General features: G+C 42.2%; 1 protein-coding gene across 4 annotated transcripts in view; it reads left to right on the forward strand.

The window, feature by feature from the left end:
• Positions 1–20,918, forward strand: part of PCNX2 (pecanex 2) — a 305,815-nt gene that overhangs the window by 650 nt on the left and 284,247 nt on the right. The window lies entirely within an intron of this gene.

Raw genomic sequence — 20,918 nt, forward strand, 5'->3', positions numbered from 1 at the left:
GAATTGATGCTGACTGTCAGGATGAGTCAGACTCTGCTTGTGGCCGGGGGATGTTGAACCTGTTTTGTAGGTGGAAAATCCTAGGCCTTCTGGCTGGTTAGCTGGGCATGATGGCCAAAATGCAAAATGAAATGTTAAAAACAAACCTATTTCAGTTGTTCACCTTCTAATCCCCTCCCCTCCTTTCCTGTTTTGCTTTGAGAAGGCAGGTTCAATGATCAAGTACTCAACTTTCGATTTCCACACCATTATGTAAAGAAATCTATAGGAAGATATATTACTGGGTAAATCTAATGTAGTTTACGCTAAGCATTACAGTACCTAGTTGGGGCTTGCCACTTTAATAGGTTACCATAATTGAGCGCTTGCAGACTAGCTACATCATGACCTTCTTGGGTAAATTAAAAATACCTAATTGAAACAATGTTTCAATCTGAAGAGAAGCTGTACAGATAAAGGGTTCCATGTCTTATTCAATGTTCTGTGCCAAGGATCTAATTTTGATAGCTCTGTTGAAAGACTTTATTTCTAAAATGAAATTTAATCATCTTCTCCCCTGCAAAAATCTTCAGTGAGTTTGCACAGCTAATGAATTCCAAGTTCAACATTAGAGGCTGTCCATGATCTGGCTCCTGTTTTCCTCTTTCTGGCGGTTTATCCAGAGGGTCAGAATTCTAACTCTGAAATCAGGCTGCCTGAGTTAAATTTTGGGTCCACCTCTTACCAGTACTATGACCTTGGGGAAGTTGCTTACATTATCTTATTTTTCATTTTCTTAGCTGTAAAATGAGAAAAACAATACTACCAGATGGACGGTGTTGTTTAGGGGCTTAAATGAGACACTGCACATACAGCCATCCATCTGTCTGGCTTGACCCAGGAATGGACACAGACCTGTTCTAAATTTCTGTTTTGCTGCAGAGTAGCTGCTTGGCGTGATGTTTAACCTATCTAAACCTTAGTTTTCTCAGCCTTAAAACGGATGTGATAATGATTATGTCTCAGGAAAAGCAAGTAAATTTTTGTATAAAAGGCATTGAGATGCAGAGGCTGATCCATGGATGCCCTTCAACATGTTAAGTTTCCTTCTTCTTCTGTGACCTTGTTCATCGTTTTTCCCTGGCCCGTAGGTCTTGATGCCTGGAGGGGCAGCGTAGCTGGGTGCCCCTCTTTGCCTGGAGGGGCAGCGTAGCTGGGTGATGAGGAACACAAACTTGGGTTCAATCTGGGTTCTTGTGCTTACCAGCTCTGTGAGCTTGAGCAAGCTCGAGCTTTCTGGGGTGTAAAGCAAGGATAATAGTACCCCCCTTATAGGGCAAATATGAGGGTTGATTGAATGAATGAATGAAAGTGCTTCTCAGTACCTGGCACATAGTGACAGTTCAATATGAGCTGGGCTTCCTCCCCCTCCCCCTGCCCTTTTCTCGTCATTTACTTTCCATAATCTCTCCATCCTTCTCTGTCTCAGTTTCCCTGATTTCCATTCAGCTGGAATTAACTTCTCTTCTCTCTTGCCTTTACCCCATTCTGTATTTACGGTTGGTACAATAGCACATTTTGAATTCTGCTTTGCACTTAGTTGCTGGAACATGTACCTCTCTGCTTCTAGATCATGGGTTTTGATTTTGTCGATTCATCTTGCTTTTTCACAGTGCATCTAGCAAAGTGTCCTGCATTTGGTTAACCGTGATCTCATATATAATAAACTTGTGGCAATAAAATCAACCTGTATCTTTCTGTTCCATCCAACATTATATTGTCTACCTCACTGTATATTTTCAGTATTTCTGAAAATTAAAGCAATATATATTTCACCTCTAATCCCACTCCTCAGCAACAACCACATTTACATGTAATGTATATTTCTATAGATTTTTTTTTTAGGTATGTGGGCTCATTTTTACATAACTCGTTATAAGATTTGATGTGTGCCTGTGATCAGAATCCTTAATTTCTATCTAATTATGCTTTCTTGAGTAGCTTGATTCTAACTTGTATTTGTAAATAGGAAATTGCCCTTAATTAAGTTCCTCTTTAATGCTATTTTAAAATAATTTTTTTTGGCTAGATCTCAAGAGTTTAGGAAGTAAAAAACTGATACCTTAAATAATCTTACTCTTATATTGGATTTTTTGGATCAGACCAGTTATACCAAAATTTTTGTATCTTTTTGCCAGTGTTCTTTGACCTATTATAGAATAATTTTATGTGAATGCATTTGTTGTCCTGCTACTTTTTAAATGTATCCTATCTTTTAAAAAATGCAGGTTATCCCTTTGTTTCTCTGGTCTTCTGGTCTCTGAATGTGACCTTAGCAATAAAAGACCCTCCTTCCTCAGCAGAGGGTTCTGTGCTACTAAGTCTTGAGGTTTAAATATATTCTTCTGAGCTTCAGGGCTGCCTGGGGTTGCTAACATCTTTTTCAGTTTTTTCCGCTTACAGGAACTTAGTCCAAAAAAACTACCTGACTGCTCACTGATAGCAGGGGCTTATTTGAAGTTCTGTTATTTAAGGGGCCCTGAACTTTCCTGATTTTTGCAGTTTGAGTTGAAACATGTTTAACCAAGATAGTTCTACTGTAGGGAGAATCCATACCTTTCAATTTGATAGGGGCTTTGAGTATGTAAATTAAAACTTTATTATTAATTATTGAGGCAAACTTATCTCTGAGCCCTAGAGTTTCCTGAGGCCTGGTTGATAATGTGGAAAGTAGATTATTTATTAGCATTTATAAGTTTTTCACGTCTTTTTGGGAAATGCTAAAAAATGCACAACTATAAACACGAAGCCACTTTGGATAATTTGGAAAGAGTTTTACTTTGATTTATTACCGATCTGATTTTCTTTCGGACGAACTGAAAGATGCATTTGCCATTAGAGATATTTAAACTGTCTACTCCCCCTATTACAGAGGCTGAAACTGAGGCTTGGAGAAGTGAAGTGACTTGCACAATCACACAATTCGTAGAGGGTAGAGCAGAGATGCCTTTGGACACTGGCCTAGTGTCGCCAGAACAGGGTCAGCATCACGCCCAGGGCATTCCTGTTCTAACGCTTCACATGTCTGTTATCTCACAAGAATAAGCACAAGCCCCCGTGTAGTAAGTGACAGTTTACTACATGGGGGAGTATGGGTTTCATTTGATAGATTCAGCAACTGAAATCCAGAGGGGACTAGGTTACCTGCCTAAGGCCATATAGACTATAGGTGGTAAAATTCAGAATTTTCGCTGAGGTCCTGTTGTATCCCAGTCCTTGGCCTTTCCACAACACTGTGCGGCCACATCTGCTACACAGGAGACATCTGAACTCCCTGAAGCAGTAGGCCCTCAAAAAGTGGCCTTCTGATTATCCTGGTGGTGGTAGGACCAACGTGAGTAGAACAAGAGTTGAAGAGTGGAAAAAATGGGTTGGAAACTTGATATTCTTTAAGATCCGTTGGAGGGCAACATTGTGTATGATTTTCACACCGAAAGCCTGTCTTTTATTTTAGGACGATAGCTTTATGTTCCCTTTCCTTTTCTTTTTGCCAGACTTGCTGTTTCCAGTTCTGCTTTTTAATTTAGTGTTAGAGACTTTCTTTGGTAGGAGCCACTTCATTTCTAATTGCTATGATTATCCAGTGGGATTACCTACCTGGGAATGCAAGCTGGTGCAGCCACTCTGGAAAGCAGTATGGAGGTTCCTCAAAAAACTAAAAATAGAACGACCCTACGACCCAGCAATTGCACGACTAGGCATTTATCCACGTGATACAGGTGTGCTGTTTCGAAGGGACACATGCACCCCCATGTTTCTAGCAGCACTGTCAACAATAGCCAAAGTATGGAAAGAGCCCAAATGTCCATCGATGGATGAATGGATAAAGATGTGGTATATATATACAGTGGAGTATTTCTCGGCAGTCAAAAAGAGTGAAATCTTGCCATTTGCAACCACGTGGATGGAACTGGAGGGTGTTAAGCTAAGTGAAATTAGTCAGAGAAAGACAAAAATCACATGACTTCACTCATATGAGGACTTTAAGAGACAAAACGGATGACCATGAGGGAAGGGAAACAAAAATAATATAAAAACAAGGAGGGGGACAAAACATAAGAGACTTATAAATATGGAGACCAAACAGAGGGTTACTGGAGGGGGGTGTGGGAGGGGGGATGGGCTAAATGGATAAGGGGCACTAATCTACTCCTGAAATTATTGTTGCCCTAGAGGCTAACTAATTTGGATGTAAATTTTAAAAAATAAAATTAAAATAAAATATAATAAAATGATTTACCCAAGACCTCTAGGCTCATAGGTGGTAGAACTCCAAGTCCTATATTCTCCCTACCACCCACTTCCATGGCTTCCTCTCAATAAGTAGCTATAGTCGAGATTCTTCTGTGACCGTGCTGCTCACTCATGGGAATCTGACCCAATGCAACCAGGAAAGGCAGAAGGAAAGACCTCTGCAAAGGTCAGACCATGCATTGCTTGAGGCTATTGTTCTCCATTCCAGCCCCAAGAACTCTTAAGAGATCAATGAAAACATACACTGGGAAATAAAAGAGGCAGGAGAAAAATTAAAAACAAAACAAAATGAAACAAATGGGATTACCTATCATGTGCTAGTATCGCACTAGATAGCAAGTCAGCAAACCATGCCTGCTAGGGGGTCTTGTTACACTTGGTGGGGGACTCTCCTATTGTAGTCTGTAGCCACTTGCCCATTTGGATACATAATTAGTTTTCCCTGGGTTTTCTATTTCTTTGTATCCCTCCTTCCACTCCCACTTCTAGCGTATAAAACACCTCTGCATGAATTATGGGAAGATGGTGTGTTCAAAAAGCCACGTCTTCCTGGCTCAGGACTTGGGGACTAGACTCCAGCCACCATTGGATCCTGTCAGCTGGAGGCCTTTGTGCAAGATGCAGCTTGCCCAGCCTGACACAGCAGGCCTGGCCGCGTTGGCTTGATTGTTGTTACTTTGCTGGGCTACTTCACCGGCTGCTGTTCTCAAAGGTTCCCTCTCATGGTCAGTCCTAGCGTTTATATTAGATGTCCCTGAAAGAAAGGCTTTCTTTGCTGTTGGATCACATGGACCATACTTTCTGTTTTGGTGCTTTTACCTCCGGGGGCGTATTCATTCACACATTGAGATCCATGAACCTCTGTGCGTTCCCATAACTTACTGGCATGTCTGAACTTCCTTCCTCCTGCCCTCACCTGCTTCCTGCCCTCACCTGCCCGAAACAGATTGGGGTTCAAGGCGAGGCAGCCAAATCTTGCGGATGGATGCTTAAAGGCATTCTTTCCTGGCCCTGGGCCTCCACAGAAGTGCAGACCCAAGCCTTCTGGATTTGGGCTCAACGCCATCCCATGCAGTTGTCTTTAAAATCGTGCTGTTCCCAACGGCTGTTTGGACTATGTGTGCAAAGGTCTTGGCTTCCTGGCTCCATGAGGGCTTTGTTTTCCTGGCGTAAGCCCTTGGACTAGGGACGCCCCTCCATCCCTGGGGTAGCTCAGGGCAGTCATCTTCAGTCTCTCCTGAGTGATGATTGACACCTTCTGCAAAATTCCTCCTACTTATCCTGGCCTTCTGCCACTCAGACACATGGATGTTGTGGGCAGGTTGTGTTTTGTCTCTGTGGCAAAAGAACCAGCATCTGCCTGGTCCTGGGATGTCGGCCTCTGGAGCAGCCTCCAAAAATAGTGCTTTTTCCCCCTTTCTTTCTGTTCTAGTATTTCAAGTTCATGACTAATTTTCTGGTGGTTAAATTTATGTCTCCCAGCCCACCTCCACTTCCCTGAGAGCTTTTTGAGAGTTCTCCCAATTAGTACCTAGTTATATTTGGATGCCACTCTCCTCAGATATTTTTTCTTCCAATTGTAATGTCTAATACTTTAATGCCCTTGGTGTTATTTATTTATTTATGTGTAGGGAAGTTTATGCTTATCAAGTGACTGCTGTTCTCCTGATTTTAACCTCTTGGTCCCTCAGATGGTTACTTTTAAGTATTACCCAACCATATTCCCATTTGTCTTTCCCACATCTTATAGAAGATAAAAAATGGGCTAGTTCTTAGTGGTACTCAGATTTTCCCCTTATTTTCTTTTTTTTTGTTGTTTTTTTAATGTTTATTTATTTTTGAGAGAGAGAGGGAGAGAGAGAACACAAGCAGGGAAGGAGCAGGGAAAGAGGGAGACACAGAATCTGAAGCAGGCTCCAGGCTCTGAGCTGTCAGCACAGAGCCCGACGGGGGGCTCGAACTCACGAACCGCGAGATCATGACCTGAGCCGAAGTCAGACGCTTAACTGACTGAACCCCCCCTGTCTCCTCCCTTGTTTTCTTTTGAATCTTTCCCCTGTAACATTTATTATATTATTATTATATACTATCGGAATAGGCAGTAGCAACAGCCAACGCTCACCAACCACATCTAAGGTGGGCCCTCTTGTGAGAGCTTTGCCTGCCCTCCGCCATCTTGTCCTCACAACCCAGAGAGGTGCTGCCATTATTCCCCTGTTACAGTTGATGGCATTGGCACAGAGAAGGTGGTTAACATGCATGAGGATGTGTGGCCAGTTATGACCTAACCAGAGTGAGAGTCCCAACAGTCTGTACTCTTACCTTCCAGCCGTTGTTTCACAACATGGACATGTATGTCCTGCACGTTGGCATGAAGAGACACAAACACTGAAAATGTGCAAAAGATCATCTAATGAAAAGTTAATTTCCCTGGACTCTTGTCTCTACTACGTCATTTGAGAGGCTACCATCACACACCGTCTCTCGTGTGTTATTCGGAGGATATTTTATATGCAGGCGGGTGGAGATTTGGTGTGAGGGATACTGGTCTGAATCATAAAGCAGCCTTCTTTGTCCTCTGTTGCCCATTTGGTTTGTTCTCTAGAGAGTTTGTTCTCTACTCCTAGATAAAAGCAGTTGCAATCCCCGGGATTTCAGCTCGCAAGTAATAAAAGTCCAACAAATAAAAAATAAAAGTTTGACACAGACTTGACTGAGATTTCAGAATGTCCAGTTCTGTGTGATAATCAAAGCTTCAACCACTCAGTCATTTCTATGGGCAGGAATGGGTACAAGGAAGGAGGGCTGTTTCCCACCACTCCTCCCTCACATGTTGGTCGATGTTTCTGATGTCTTTAGTCTCGATGAGCAGGAAAGCTCTTTGTTGACTGGCACAGTGGTAGGCCGGCTCTGGGACAAGGATGCACGTGTCCCCAGCTGAACCTCTCTGGCGAGGCCCTTCCCCATGTCCTTCGCAGACCCTGTTCTCCGTGCCGGTATTTTGTCCCTTGCATTTCCACGAGGAGAGCTGCCTCATCTCTGTCCCGCCTCCACGGTTTCTCAGAATGGGAAGTCCACCCCAGAGACTTCTGCAGGGCCTTTCTACACTGGCAGCCCTTTTGGACGTTATCTAAAGCAAACTCTTGCAGGCTCGAAATCATAGCCTCCTATGATTTCTCCTACGCCCTCTCCCAACAGACTCTGGGAGGGAAGGCCAACCTCAAGTGTAGGAACATCCCCCTTGTCCCTGATCAGAGCAGCGAGCCAACTGGTCTCTCATCTTTTAGCTCTTCTGGGAAGGAGTCAGATACCAGTCTACTGTGCTTCCCACTCCCCCACCCAGATTGTGGGGGACCCACACTAAGTCTCTGAGTGGTCCCACTGAAGCCTTTCTGTCTTCATTATGGCAGGCAGAGATACAGGACTCACGGAATACCAATGTTCCCTCCAAATATCTTAACAAATCCTCTCATTCCGGATTGTATTGTACCCTCATTTTGAGGGAGAGATTTTGGAGTCCTCTCATTCATTTTCATGACCCATTTAGAAGTTTCTAGATTGACCCAGAAATTGGTTGGAATCTAATTTCTCTTCTATCTTGGCTTTTTGGTCAACACTTCCAAATGAATATTTTGTTGTATAAATAATGCAGTCATTTGTGTGTACGTATTCTTGTTTTCCCACTTCATGGAACATCTTGGAGATTGGTACATAAAAAGCTGCATCATTATTTTTAATGTTTACATAGTTTGAGTAAAGGGTAATTTGTTCAACCTGTCCCCTATGAAGAATACTTAGGTTTTCATATGATCTTTAACCTAATGCAAGTATTTGGCTATTTGTATTAAGTTTCATTGAGTATTTGAACACATGTGCACTCATTAGGATGTGCTAGTTTGTGACGATGTAATAAATAACCTTAAAATCTCTTTGGCTTTATCAAGTTTGCTTTTTATTCACATTATATGTCCAACATGATCAGTAGGGGGTGGGGGACATGGTTAGCTGGGGGTCCTGCTCGTTGTAACCTAGGCTAATAGAACCTCCATTTTGGGTTGGCTGGGGGTCTGCTCACCCTGGCTGATCATTGCCAGTCACTGTGATGGAGGGAGAGAGAGTGAGGGTCAGGCGGTAGCTTTTGAAGCTCCTTCCTGGAAATGGCAAATACTTGTGCACTCAGATTTCTTGGTCAGGGCAAGTTGCATGGCCACACCCAACTCCAGAACGAGAGGAAAGAGCAGTTGTATCATGTGTCCAGGAAGGAATTGGACTTACTTGTTGGGCAGCACTTATGTCTATGATGGCAAACTAAGTGCCAGGGTTCTGATGGATTTGGGGAAAACAACAGGCAGAAGATAGATTGGTATTTCTCCTCATGAGTTAGCAGATAAATGTTAATAGACATAAATAGAACAATGACAATTGTTATTATATGGCAAGTACAAGATGTTATATATAGTAAACATGGGAGACCTTATCCTGACTTTGGTATTTAGGGAGGGCTTCCCCGAGGAAATGACTTCTGATCTGAGATTTGACAAATGCCTAAGGAGTTAGCCAAGCAAAAATGGGTAGACCATGAGGAGTTTGAATATATAATTCTCAGTACAGTGAAACACATGGATGCTGGGTTTTTTGTTTTGTTTGTTTGGTTTGGGGTGTGTGTGTGTGTGTGTGTGTGTGTGTGTGTGTGTGTTTTGGGTCAAATGGATATGATTTTTTTATTACCCAATTTTTATTTTTGAAAAATTTCTTGTGCATAAAAAAGTTGCAGGAATAGTGAATGAAAATATTTACCCTTCACTTAGATTCACCAGTTCTGAATATTTTCCGACATTGGCTTCATCGCTCTCTTTATATGTTTATATAGTTTTGATTCTGCTGTATCATTTCAGAATAAGTTGCAGGCATCGAGACCTTTCCTTCCTAAAAACATCAGCTGGTATGTCTTAAGGAAAAGGACATTCTCCCACACAGTTATCGCATGCAAAAGAAGTTTTATTGCTGTAATGCTGTTATCTAATGTATAATTCCGATCCAGTCTCCTGTGTTCCCAGTGGTGCCCTACATAACTAGGGATTTCTGTTTTGTTTTTCTGGAACCAAAATTTAATCAAGGATCATACATTGCTTCTAGTTTTCATGTCTCATAATTGCACTTTGTTCCAGAAGGAGTTCTTCCAGCCCTTTTGTTTTCTTTGGTGGCATTGAAAGTTGTTTTGCAGAATGCTCCTTAATTTAGATATTTTGGATCATTTCTCGAGATTAGATGTGTGATTATGCTTACTTTGGCATGAAATCTGCATAAGTAACGTATCCTTGTCCTGAATAACATTGTAGGCTCGCTTGTGATATCATCCCCCCCACTGTCGGGGCTGTTAAGTGTGGTCACTGGTTAAGGTGGTATCGCCTACATTTCTCTATTATAAAGGTACCTATTTTCCCCTTTGTATTTAATAAGTTACCTGTGAGGGGAAACCTAGAGGCTGTATATAGTACTGTATTCCCCCAAAACTGTCACTTAATGATAGTAACATAAATTAATTCTTGCCTAAAATAATTATTGCAATGGTGGATGCAAAATAGTGATTTTCTATTTATTGGTATTCTTCTGTAAAGAAAACCTTTCCCTTTTTCCCCTGCCTCTGTAGTTTTGTGGTGCTGGTTAATGTGCCTAGATTCATGTTTTTTAATTCAATGGGTTAGAATCTATTCCTATGATCATTCTTATTGATATTCAAATTACACAAAATTTGGCAAGTAAGACCCTCTTTGAGCAGTTCTTTAATCCTTTGGCTATGTCCCCAGCAGATTTTGAGTACTTTCTTGCTCTCTGGACCACCACGGTAGTCAGGCTTAGCTTATACTTTCCCAACCCAGCCCTGAAAAAAGCAGCCATTTTTCTAAGGAGACTGGATCCTTTTAGTGGGGAATGGCTTCGGGAAGCAAGATTTAAGGCAACAGTAGTTGTGCTCATTACTCCTGGATTGTCTTTGCTCTGGGTCCTTCCAGTAGACAGAGCTGGGAGAGCTTAGTTATCTGTCTGTCTATCTATCCATCCATCCATCCATCTATTGAGAGTTTATTCTGAAAGTTTTAATCTGGTCCAAATCAAAGGATTCTAACTCTCCTTTACTCCTTCTGTATTTGTATCTACTTTTTCCCACAAGGAGAGTTCTGGTTGCCAAACTCTCATTTTTTCAGCCTTGAAATATACACAGGAAGTACTACTCCTATACCACCACCAAACAAAATCTTTTAGTAAAGTTCAAGATTGCTTTTAGTTATTATTATTTTTTTAATTTATTATTATTTTTTTACATTTATTTATTTTTGAGAGACAGAGCACGAGCGGGGGAGGGGCAGAGAGAGAGGGAGACACAGAATCCGAAGCAGGCTCCAGGCTCTGAGCTGTCAGCACAGAGCCCCACATGGGGCTCGAACTCACAAACCATGAGATCATGACCTGAGCTGAAGTCGGACGCTTAACCTACTGAACCACCCAGGCGCCCCTATTATTATTATTTTTTAAAGAATACACCAGTAACGTGCTGTGAGTGTATTGTGTTCTAAAGTTACTTGGATTAATTCTTTGAAAAAAATTTTTTTAATTGAGGTTTAAAATTATATTAGTTTTAGGTGTACAACATAATGATTCAATATTTGTACAGGATTCCTTCTTTGTTTTTATTTTCTGATTTGTTTTTGTGGTTATTCCGTGAGTTCCATATACATTTCGGTCCATCTGTGGGTACGTAATTCTGTTTTTTTCCCCCTTCGTCCTTGTTGATTTAATAATTTTTGGAAGTACAAAACATTGACATGGTTCAGAAAACACATGTAAAAGATACATTGTTTTTCTTTATTAAAAATTTTCCCTGGCTATTGAGTGGGAAGTAGATTAGAGAAAGAGCAGGAACAGAGGGGAGGTTCAGAGGCTTTTTTAGTAGTCCAGCCAAGAGATGGTGGCAGCATTAAGATGGAGAAATGTGAATGTATTTTGATAAGATTTAGTGGTAAGTTGGCTTGGGGGGTGGAGGAGTGAGGATGAGGGACGAATCAAACGTGGCACCTGGTTATCTAGTTTGAGCCCAGGTGCATGAGGTACCATTGCCTAAGATGGGAAAGGTAGGAGAGTACAGGTGGTGGAAAGGGTTGGGAAACCACACATCTAGGTTTAGATGTGTTAATTTGGAGTTTCCTTTCAGATGTTAAAGTGGAGATGTTCAACTGATAGTTGGATATAGGTTGCGGGGAGCTTAAGGGATCAAGAGTAGTTAGAGATAAGGATTTGAAAATCCTCCATGTAGAGATTATATTTACTGTCAAGGGACTGAGTGAGAACTCCAAGAGAGAATGTGTAGAAGGAGCAAAGATTTGATCTCCAACTCTTTACCTGACTATGCAGGCAATAAAAACATTTGCCCTGTTGTTTTTTGCTTCTTCTCAAAATACCAAATCTGAATTTACTATTCCACGGTATTGATGAATGATGCATAGAGGATGCTGATGGTGATGACAAGTGAAACTAACATTTGGGTGCTTATTACATATTGGAAGGTGAAGTCTAAGGAGCTCTACATACAGACATAGGGCGAAGAGGTAGTATGAGTGAGGCAAGGAAAAGGCTGGAGAGCGTCTTGCATTAAATGTTTACTTTTAGAGACACTGACGAGATCATTTTCAGTGGCGTGCTGGAGCGTCGAAGCCAGGTTGCTGTGGGTTTAAGAGGCAATGGGAGGTGAAAGAATGAAGACAGCTGGTAAAGATGGCTCTTCCATTCAGGAAGCAGAGAAATGGCACAGTATCTGGAGAGAGGTTTGGATTCAGGGAAAGCTTATCCTTCCACCAACTTTGCAAGAATCTTGAGGGTGGGGATGCGATTTGAATTCCCCTTGGTCCCTGGTGTGGTGCTTCGTGCACAGGGGATGATCAGACTGCTCTTTCCCCCCATGCAATCTAACTTGGTAAGAAAAGACACAGTTTTGGTTGTGCTGATACAGTTTGAGGCCAGGCCCAGTTCAATGGACTCACCGCAATGTTGTGGCCAGGATCCAGATCATTAAAAATGGAGTTTGAAAACCGAGGTGTTACTCTCTATATTGGATTTCCTTAAAGTTCGAATTGCTGTTGTTTCTAAGATGACATTTCTTTTATTATTCATGTGGCAATTATGTATTTTCGTGGCATTTGTGGAATAATTACAAACTTTTTTCTGCATCATGGGATACTTGCACTTTAAAAATATCATTGGATCAAATAAAATGATTTTACCTCATTTATTGATACTGAGTGATCTTACATATAGAGAGCAAATATAGAAGTTTTGGATTGTGAGTGACCTTGTACTTTTTTATATTGGCTCATGTGTGTGTTTTAATTCCTTCCTCCAAATCTTTACCGTTTCAAAAGGAAATCAGGAGAACCGATGCTCATTTGCCACTGGCCTTCCTCACTCTTGAGAACATCTTCTTCCTTTCAAGACTATAACTAGATACTAAATAATTAGGGAAGAATAGAAATCCCTGAATATAAGAATTATCCCTGAGCCATCCCTGACACAAATACTTTTCCAAGAAAACAACTGCCTTGGCTTATATCATAATTATTTTTTCCTTATTATGTATTATGATGAACACTCCTGATGCTCGATGCAGGCAATAAAAACATTTGCTCCATTGCTGTTAGCTCCATCTCAAAACACCAAATCTGAAGTTTTTATTTTGTGGTAATATATGAAATGATGTGTAGATGAGGTTGATGATAATAAGTGACATTAACATTTGAGTGCTTATTACATTTCAGAAAATGTACTAAATAAAACAATTAACAATCCTGTTAAGAACTATTATACCCATTTCACAGAAAAAACTGAGATTTACACAGGCTACATAACTTCCCCAAGTTGCAAATTGTGAAATTGCATGCTTTATGATAGTAATGCTGGATAGCAGGCTGGGTGTTGGGAATGTAATGGAGAACAAGTCAGGAGCTCAGACCTGGCTCCTGTCCTCATGGGACTTATCATCTTCACATGGCTCTTATGAATAAGTAAGAATAAATAAAAAAATATAAACACCTTGAAAGGTGACATAAATAGAAAGCTGACACAAAGAAATATACATACATCCATCCATATATCCAATAAACATGTGAATGATTATTTTATTAAGAATCCAAGAAGTGCATATTAAAATAATGTGACTTTGGCATATCTAGGTAGCAGAGATGTAAAAGGTAACACCTAATGTACTTTAAATAAATAGCCCTTCTTAAAAATTTGGAGGCATGTATGGACTCCATACATGTGTCACTGAAGCACTGTTTGTTACAGCAAAAGACTAGAAACAGATCTTCATTGATAGGGAGCTGGTTGATGGAACTATGGGCATCCACATAGCAGAGTTCCATGGACTTATAAAAAAAGTGGATGAGGAAGTAGGCTACTATAAGAATAATCTTGAGGACCTACTATTGTCGAAAAAAAGCAGAATCTATGTATAGACTAAAAGGGAGGAAGGAAAAATAAAGCATATATCCAGTTGCTAATGTTTCAAGAAGACACAATGAAAGGATACATTTTTAAAAAGTAATATATAGGGAAAGAATGGGAAAGAATGGGGTAATATATAGGTAAAGAATGGGGTGAAGGCAACAGAGCTGGAATTAAGAAATTAACTTGTTTCATAGTTTGGTGGCATATTAAAAAAATATTTCAAATGACTTTAAACACAGAGCTTCTAGGCCTACTGGGGTATAGCCTAGAGATAAAGGAACCACAAAGAATCTTAAATTGAATTCACTTATCTTAATGCCCTCAATAAAATGTTATATTATTATTTTGAAATTTTATATTTATATGGGTAAATAAAATAAGAGATCCTGTTAATATTTTTAGGACTCAAGATTTTGACAATAAGAGAAAACATATAAATCAAATCACAAAAGTTACATAGAACCTTGTAATCTTTCATATGAATTGTAAATACCCATCTGAAGTCATGATTTATTTTTTTCTTAAAAAAATACATATTTTTTTAGCTCTATTAAAATGCCTAGAAGCAATGATAACCCAAGAAGAATGTGCGAATCTCATGTTCACATTCTGGTCTCTAAATGCCATTTCCTTCTAAAAGGAACAAGCACTCTTTGGAGAAATGACACATCCCCGGTCTGGGCCAGAAAATGTAGAAGAGGATTCTAAAGTCAAAGAAGCTATTGAAGAATCCTAGAGTTATGTTAAAAGGATGTGGGGGCAAACTTGTAGGTGCTGGTCAAAGATGGGCCAATTTGAGCACCCATGAGATAGATCACAATATATTGACGTGCATTTAGGAGTGGGATGCATCCTATAGGAGGACCAGACGTTAATGTCAGAATATGGGATCTATCCTGGATGCCAAAAGGGCTCATCTCTATTCCCTGGAGTAGCTGCTGTGTTAGCAAGACTTGCTCCCAGACCTGCGAGTGGACTGTGGTTGGCTCCAGAATGGAAGAGAGTGGAGGGCATCCACGTGCCCAAACTGCAAAGGATTGGAGAAGGAGAGCTGACTCTGAAAAAGAGATGAATGTCTACTCATATCTCTTGGTTGTCAGAAAACCTTCACTTCTTAGAAATCTCCACTTCCTCTTGCAGAAGTCACCCTGTATTCCCACCATCAGGCACAATTCTTGAAGACCTTTCCTTGCTGACTCATGAGATTGGGGACCATGTCCCCCTTCCCATCATGGTAGCAAACTGCCTGTCGAGGTGCTGGTTTCCTTGATGTGCCGTCTCTGCCATGGTATCCTTTCTCCCTCCACACCTCCCATACTTGTCATCTCAGGAATACCTTGTCAAGCAGCCCCGGGTGGAAACCCCAACCTTGCCATGAGTCAGCTACTTCTTGCGACTTCTCCCTGCACTTGGCTTTGTCAGCTCCTGAGGAAAGCACAGTTTGTCCTTGCCATTGTTTGGGAGCCTTGAAAATGAGGGAGACCAGGGCCTGACATAACTGCTGAAGCCAAGAAAGCGCACAGTGCTGACTATGGGTCAGGCACTGCAGGATGTGCAAAGAGTGGACTCAGCCCTTGCATTCAAGGAGTTTACAATTACCGGAAAGGAGAGTCCATAAAAGTGAGATAACCTTCTATGAGTGGCACAAATAATAAGCTGATTTGGAAATCAGAGTGCTTAACACACGGTGTACCCTAAACCATTTACTCAGCAACTGATCAATAAAGAACGGTAAACATAACCAGTGATGTTGCAGAGAAAGGTGTATTCTGGCTTTCCTCATCCTGCATTTGTCATTCATTGCTTCTCAGTGTTCTGTGCTTGGCTTCATTTCCCCCTTTCTTCTGCAATGTGGGCCTTCTCAACAGTCTATCTCTGCATTTCATTGTCTTCTCTTTCCCTTGAGAGCCAAGCTACTCTGATGGCTTTGCCTGTTGTGTCTGTGCTAATGGCACATGCCCGGCACCCGCCATTCCCTAGATTCCCTAGATTCCTAGATTCCCTAGATTCCCTAGATTCCTAGATTCCCTAGATTCCCTAGATTCTCTAGATTCCCACTCTGGGTCCCATGTGATCTTTCTGGCATCATGATCTAAGCCCAACTTCCCTGTGAGGCCTCCTAATGACAGCTCCCATTCTCTGTGATTTCTCCACCTTCTCTAACTGGACAACCTCATGCTCAGGTAGGACAGTTTATCTGAGTGAGACCTTCAGTTGTGCGCCATTCTGTATTATTTGTACACCACCCTGGTGTGATCATCTCATCTTACCGCCTTGACAGTTTACTCTTTGAGGCCAGGTTGGTTTGGGGTTTTGCCTTCAGTGGAGGGCCCCACAGCATACCCTTGTTATGCAATGATCAAGAAGCTGCAGGCTCAAGAGGGCCCTGATGTGATAAGGTTTGGAACGAATCCACCAAGTGCTGGAGAGAGCTGCATAGGGCAGTGATGTGGTAAAAATGGGGCTTGGGAAGGGAAGCTGGGGAGTAGAGAGGGGAGATGAGCAAGCCAGCCCCCAGGGGCCTCCCAGCAGGGATGCGGCAGGTCTGAAGGGGCCCTGCAGCAGGCAGTGTCCTCCGGCTCTTTCCGTATTTCCATGTTCATCTCAATCCTTTCTCCACCAGCCCCTCCCCAGGGCAGCCAGCTGCACTGGCTTCTTCACATCTCTGAGGCCGCTTTATAGCTTTTGCACCTGTTCCCATGGCCTCACATCTCCCCGCTCGCCTCTCCAAGTTACCTCTAGTTCATTCTTCAGTCCTCAACTGAAATGCCAGTTTCACGCAGGATTATTCCTTGGCACTCCAGACTACGTTAGGTCCCCTTGTTGGGCAAAAATAAATAAGTTAATTAATTTTGTAATTAGTTGTCATTAGGCTGTGCTAGAACAAAAGCTCCTTGAAGACAGACAGACGTGTGCGTGTTTGGTTCTCAGCTCCCTCCCCGGTGCCAAGCACAGCACTGGCACCGTGTGTCTCCAGCACGTCCTTGTGAGGAGCTAAGTGAATAAGAGGTGGCAGTGTGGTCGCTCTGCGGGGCTTCGAGCTGTCGCTTACTCTGGGCAACAGACACTTGAGTGGATGTAATTTGACCTTGAGGAAATCTGGGAGAATCGGCGAGCGTTCTGAGGGACTGGTCCTGCTGAGCCTCTATTTTCAGGCAGAGGGACCTATGTGTTCATATTTCCCAGGTGGAAAATGCTGTGCTTAATCTCAAGTGCTATAAAATAATAATTACTTTTAAAAGTTGCGGTGAAACGCACATAACTTAAAACCTTTACCACCTTAATCGTTGTTGAGAGTCGGGTTTCAGTAGTGTTGAATATATTCATGTGGTTGTGCAATGAATCTCCAGAGCAGTTTTCGTCTTGCAAACCTGGAACTCTGTATTCGTTGAACAAAGTCTCCCCGGATCCCCCCTCTCCTGAGTGCCTGGTAAGCGCCATGTTACTTTCCCTTTCTGTGAATTTGATTCCTGTGTCATGTAAGCATAATCACACAGTACTTGTGTGTGTGTGTGTGTGTGTGTGTGTGTGTGTGTGTGTGTGATTGCTTATTTCCCTTAGTATAATGTCCCCTAGATTCATCTGGGTTGCAGCGTGTATCAAAATTTCCTACCATTTTAAAGGCCGAATACTATTTCACTGTATAAATGGGCCACATTTTGTTTATTCATCTTTCCACAGGCACTTGGGTTCCTTCCACGTCTCGTTATTGTGAATAATGCTGCTGGGAACATGGATGAGCAAATATCTCTTTGAGACCTTGCTTTCATTTTTTTCTTTTTTGGGTGGAAATAGAATTGCTGGATCATATGGTTATTCTATTTTTAACTTTTGGAGGAACTGCCATACTGTTTTCTATAAATAATAACTTTTTTTTTTAAATTTTTTTTTCAACGTTTATTTATTTTTGGGACAGAGAGAGACAGAGCATGAACGGGGGAGGAGCAGAGAGAGAGGGAGACACAGAATCGGAAACAGGCTCCGGGCTCTGAGCCATCAGCCCAGAGCCTGACGCGGGGCTTGAACTCACGGACCACGAGATCGTGACCTGGCTGAAGTCGGACGCTTAACCGACTGCGCCACCCAGGCGCCCCAACTTTTTAAGATAAAAAAAAATGTAGCAACTTACCATATGGTAGCTCCTTCCCAGTAGTCATCCCCTTGCAGGATTATTCATTTATTCTGAGAATCCTGCCATCGATGCTGGTCGTCTCAGATGTTTCTTCGAGAGGCGTCTTTGGAGTTTCTCATGCTGACATAGGAGAGCAGGGGCCATAAGTTGTACTTTATATCATACTTTACAGGTTTTTGAGGTGATTTTGTGGAAAAAATCACAGTTTATGCGGGACAGCAGGCATCCACATGGATGGTTTCATTAAGCTCCACAACAGTCCTGAAGTAGGTCAGCCCCTTTCCGGTCTCCTCACTGCTCCGTCCAGACTCCCATGTACACTGGTGACCTTGTGGAGTGCAGACACCAGCTTTTCCCTTCCATACTTAAACAGCCTTCTCCGCCCTTTCTTCACGGTGAAGATCGAATCCCTAAGCCTGTGGTGTGTGAGACCCTTCCTGTGGTACCGCTTTGCCCCCCCTGGAGTGTGCCATGTGTCTCTTCCTGGAAGGCTCTGTGGTTTCACGTGGGCTGCCTTGTGCCTGTCCTTCCTCAGTATCCTTCCCAGTTCTCATAGAGAGCAGCTTGCCCTGGAATGTTCTCCCTGGCTTCTCACCCCCGCCTCTCGGGCCAGGTGCACTGCAGTGGGCCAGAGTTACAGCACTGGGCGCTCCACCTTGTACCTGTCTCCTCCTCTATCTTGACTTTGAACTCTGTGAGCATAGGGACTAGGTTTCTATCTCTGTGTTTGGTGCAAGGTAATCACATATATATTTATGGGGCTAAGTAGTGGTTTTCAGTGAGCAGACCAAGTCTGCAACCCCTCCTGGGACATTTGGCAATGTCTGGAGACAATTTTGGTTTTCACACTGGAGGATTTGCTACTGGAACCGGGGCCAGGGATGCCTCTACCTTCTGCGGTGCACAGGACAACTCCCACAACAGAGAATTACTCAGCCCAAGATGTCAATAGCACTGGGGTTGAGAAACTCTAGGCTAAAAGAAGGAGGTTGATCATTATATAATATCAGTAGGTGATGTCCGTGACTCTAGTGGCCTTCACTGCAGTGTGATATTGTCTACTTATATTATTGTTAAGTAGGTCCACTTCTTCTAGACTGGGAGAGATAACTGCCCCCAAGAAGCATTGGCAGTTCTTGTAAGGAACATTTTGAGGTCCATCTCAATGACATTATCACAGTGGCATTTCAATTAAATGTCACAGTAGCATTTAAGGAGTGGGGGCCAGACATGCTGAACATATTGTGCAATGACTGATTGTAGTCTTTTCATATAGTTGATTTTGAAGAATATTGCTTAAGAATGAAGAAATGTAATATTTTGATTCATTGCATTTAAATATTAACTGAAACACACTTGAAATTTCATGACACTAAACATTTTTCCTATCATTTGGGTCTTGAGGGTACTTAAAATTCCTTATGAACAATGAAGGTACAAGTTTAGATTTATGTATCAAATATAGAATTGATCAGTTATAGTTTACATTTTGTAAACTTTCACATTATTAAATTCTTATTTTAATTTTAAATGTTTATTTATTTTGAGAGAGAGAGTGCATCTATCTATCTCTAGATAGAAGGAGGAGAAGAGAGGAAGGGAGAGAGAATCCCAGTCCACGCTGACATCACAGAGCCCGAGGTGGTGCCCAATCCCACAAACTGTGAGATCCGGACCTGAACCCAAATCAAGAGTCAGACGCTTAACGGACTGAGCCAGATGCCCCTAAATTCTCATTTTAAATTCAAAATCACACATTTCTTTCTGTTAGGAAACAATGACATTGATATTCAATGAGATCCACACTCAATATCGATACAGATTCCCGGTTGAGATTATCATTGTGTCGAGATTGACATCACTTTGCCTTCAATGAGTTTACTGATTGGTTCATCCTGTTGAGGTCAGTGAACATTAAACATGTAAATGAAATGTTACTTCTTACTGTGACCATCTGAAATGGAAAAGACAACATGTATCTAGATTTCTTGACTGTACTAGGCATTCATTGATTAAGCGGTCCACCACGAATATTCTTTTTTTAACGTTTATTTATTTTTGAGACAGAGACAGAGCATGAACGGGGGAGGGTCAGAGAGAGAGGGAGACACAGAATCCGAAGCAGGCTCCAGGCTCTGAGCTGTCAGCACAGAGCCCGATACAGGGCTCGAACTCACGGACTGTGAGATCATGACCTGAGCCGAAGTTGGACGCTTAATCAACTGAACCACCCAGGTGCCCCCACCATGAATATTCTTTATGAGAAGAGGAGAGAGAGAGAGACTGAGGATTAGGTAATTGCAGATACCAGCTTTCTAAGTGGTTTTCAGAGCATTCCAGCCTACACAGATTCCCATTTTCATGCCCCTGCCTCAAATCTACCTCTGCAACCTTTGGCTGTTTTTCCATCTTATCGTTGCCTTGTAGCACGGCCTTGACCATCCATACTTTTGCCACTTCTCTATCCAGTGTTTCCCCCAGGAAAGCCACACACAAAGGAAGAGGCCCAGGAGCTCAAAGAGCAGATCTGATAGACCGACAGCAGACCCCAAAGCAGTCAAGTCGTAGGCCTAAGAGAACATGTTCCATTCGTCTTCCTCCAAAGGATAGAGATAGGAGTAAGGCTGTCTTTGGAGAGCCGGTCAGATGTCTCGATTCCACGCACCTCATCATTTAAAAATATTGGCAAGGCTGGCCTTCTTCTGAGGGTACCGCAGGGAGGGCTCCCTCCATGTTCTGTCAGGAGTTTGACATGCTCGCTTGCCTTCTCACACGTCTCTGCCTCTGGCCTTCTCGACCGCATGCCCGGTACCCACAGGACTGCTGAGCTCGTTCCCGTTTCTGTACAAAATCCGCAGTTCCAGGTTTTCTGAGAAAGTTTTAAATGGAGTTTTTGTTGTTTTCTCATAATGGAAATTCACGAAATAGGTAAAGAACTGTGATTCAGGAGGTGAAAACCTGTCAACTCCTTCGCGTATTTAAATGCAGAGAAATGATT

The sequence above is a fragment of the Prionailurus bengalensis genome, chromosome D2 (assembly GCF_016509475.1).
Source record: "Prionailurus bengalensis isolate Pbe53 chromosome D2, Fcat_Pben_1.1_paternal_pri, whole genome shotgun sequence".
Classification (NCBI taxonomy): Eukaryota; Metazoa; Chordata; class Mammalia; order Carnivora; family Felidae; genus Prionailurus; species Prionailurus bengalensis.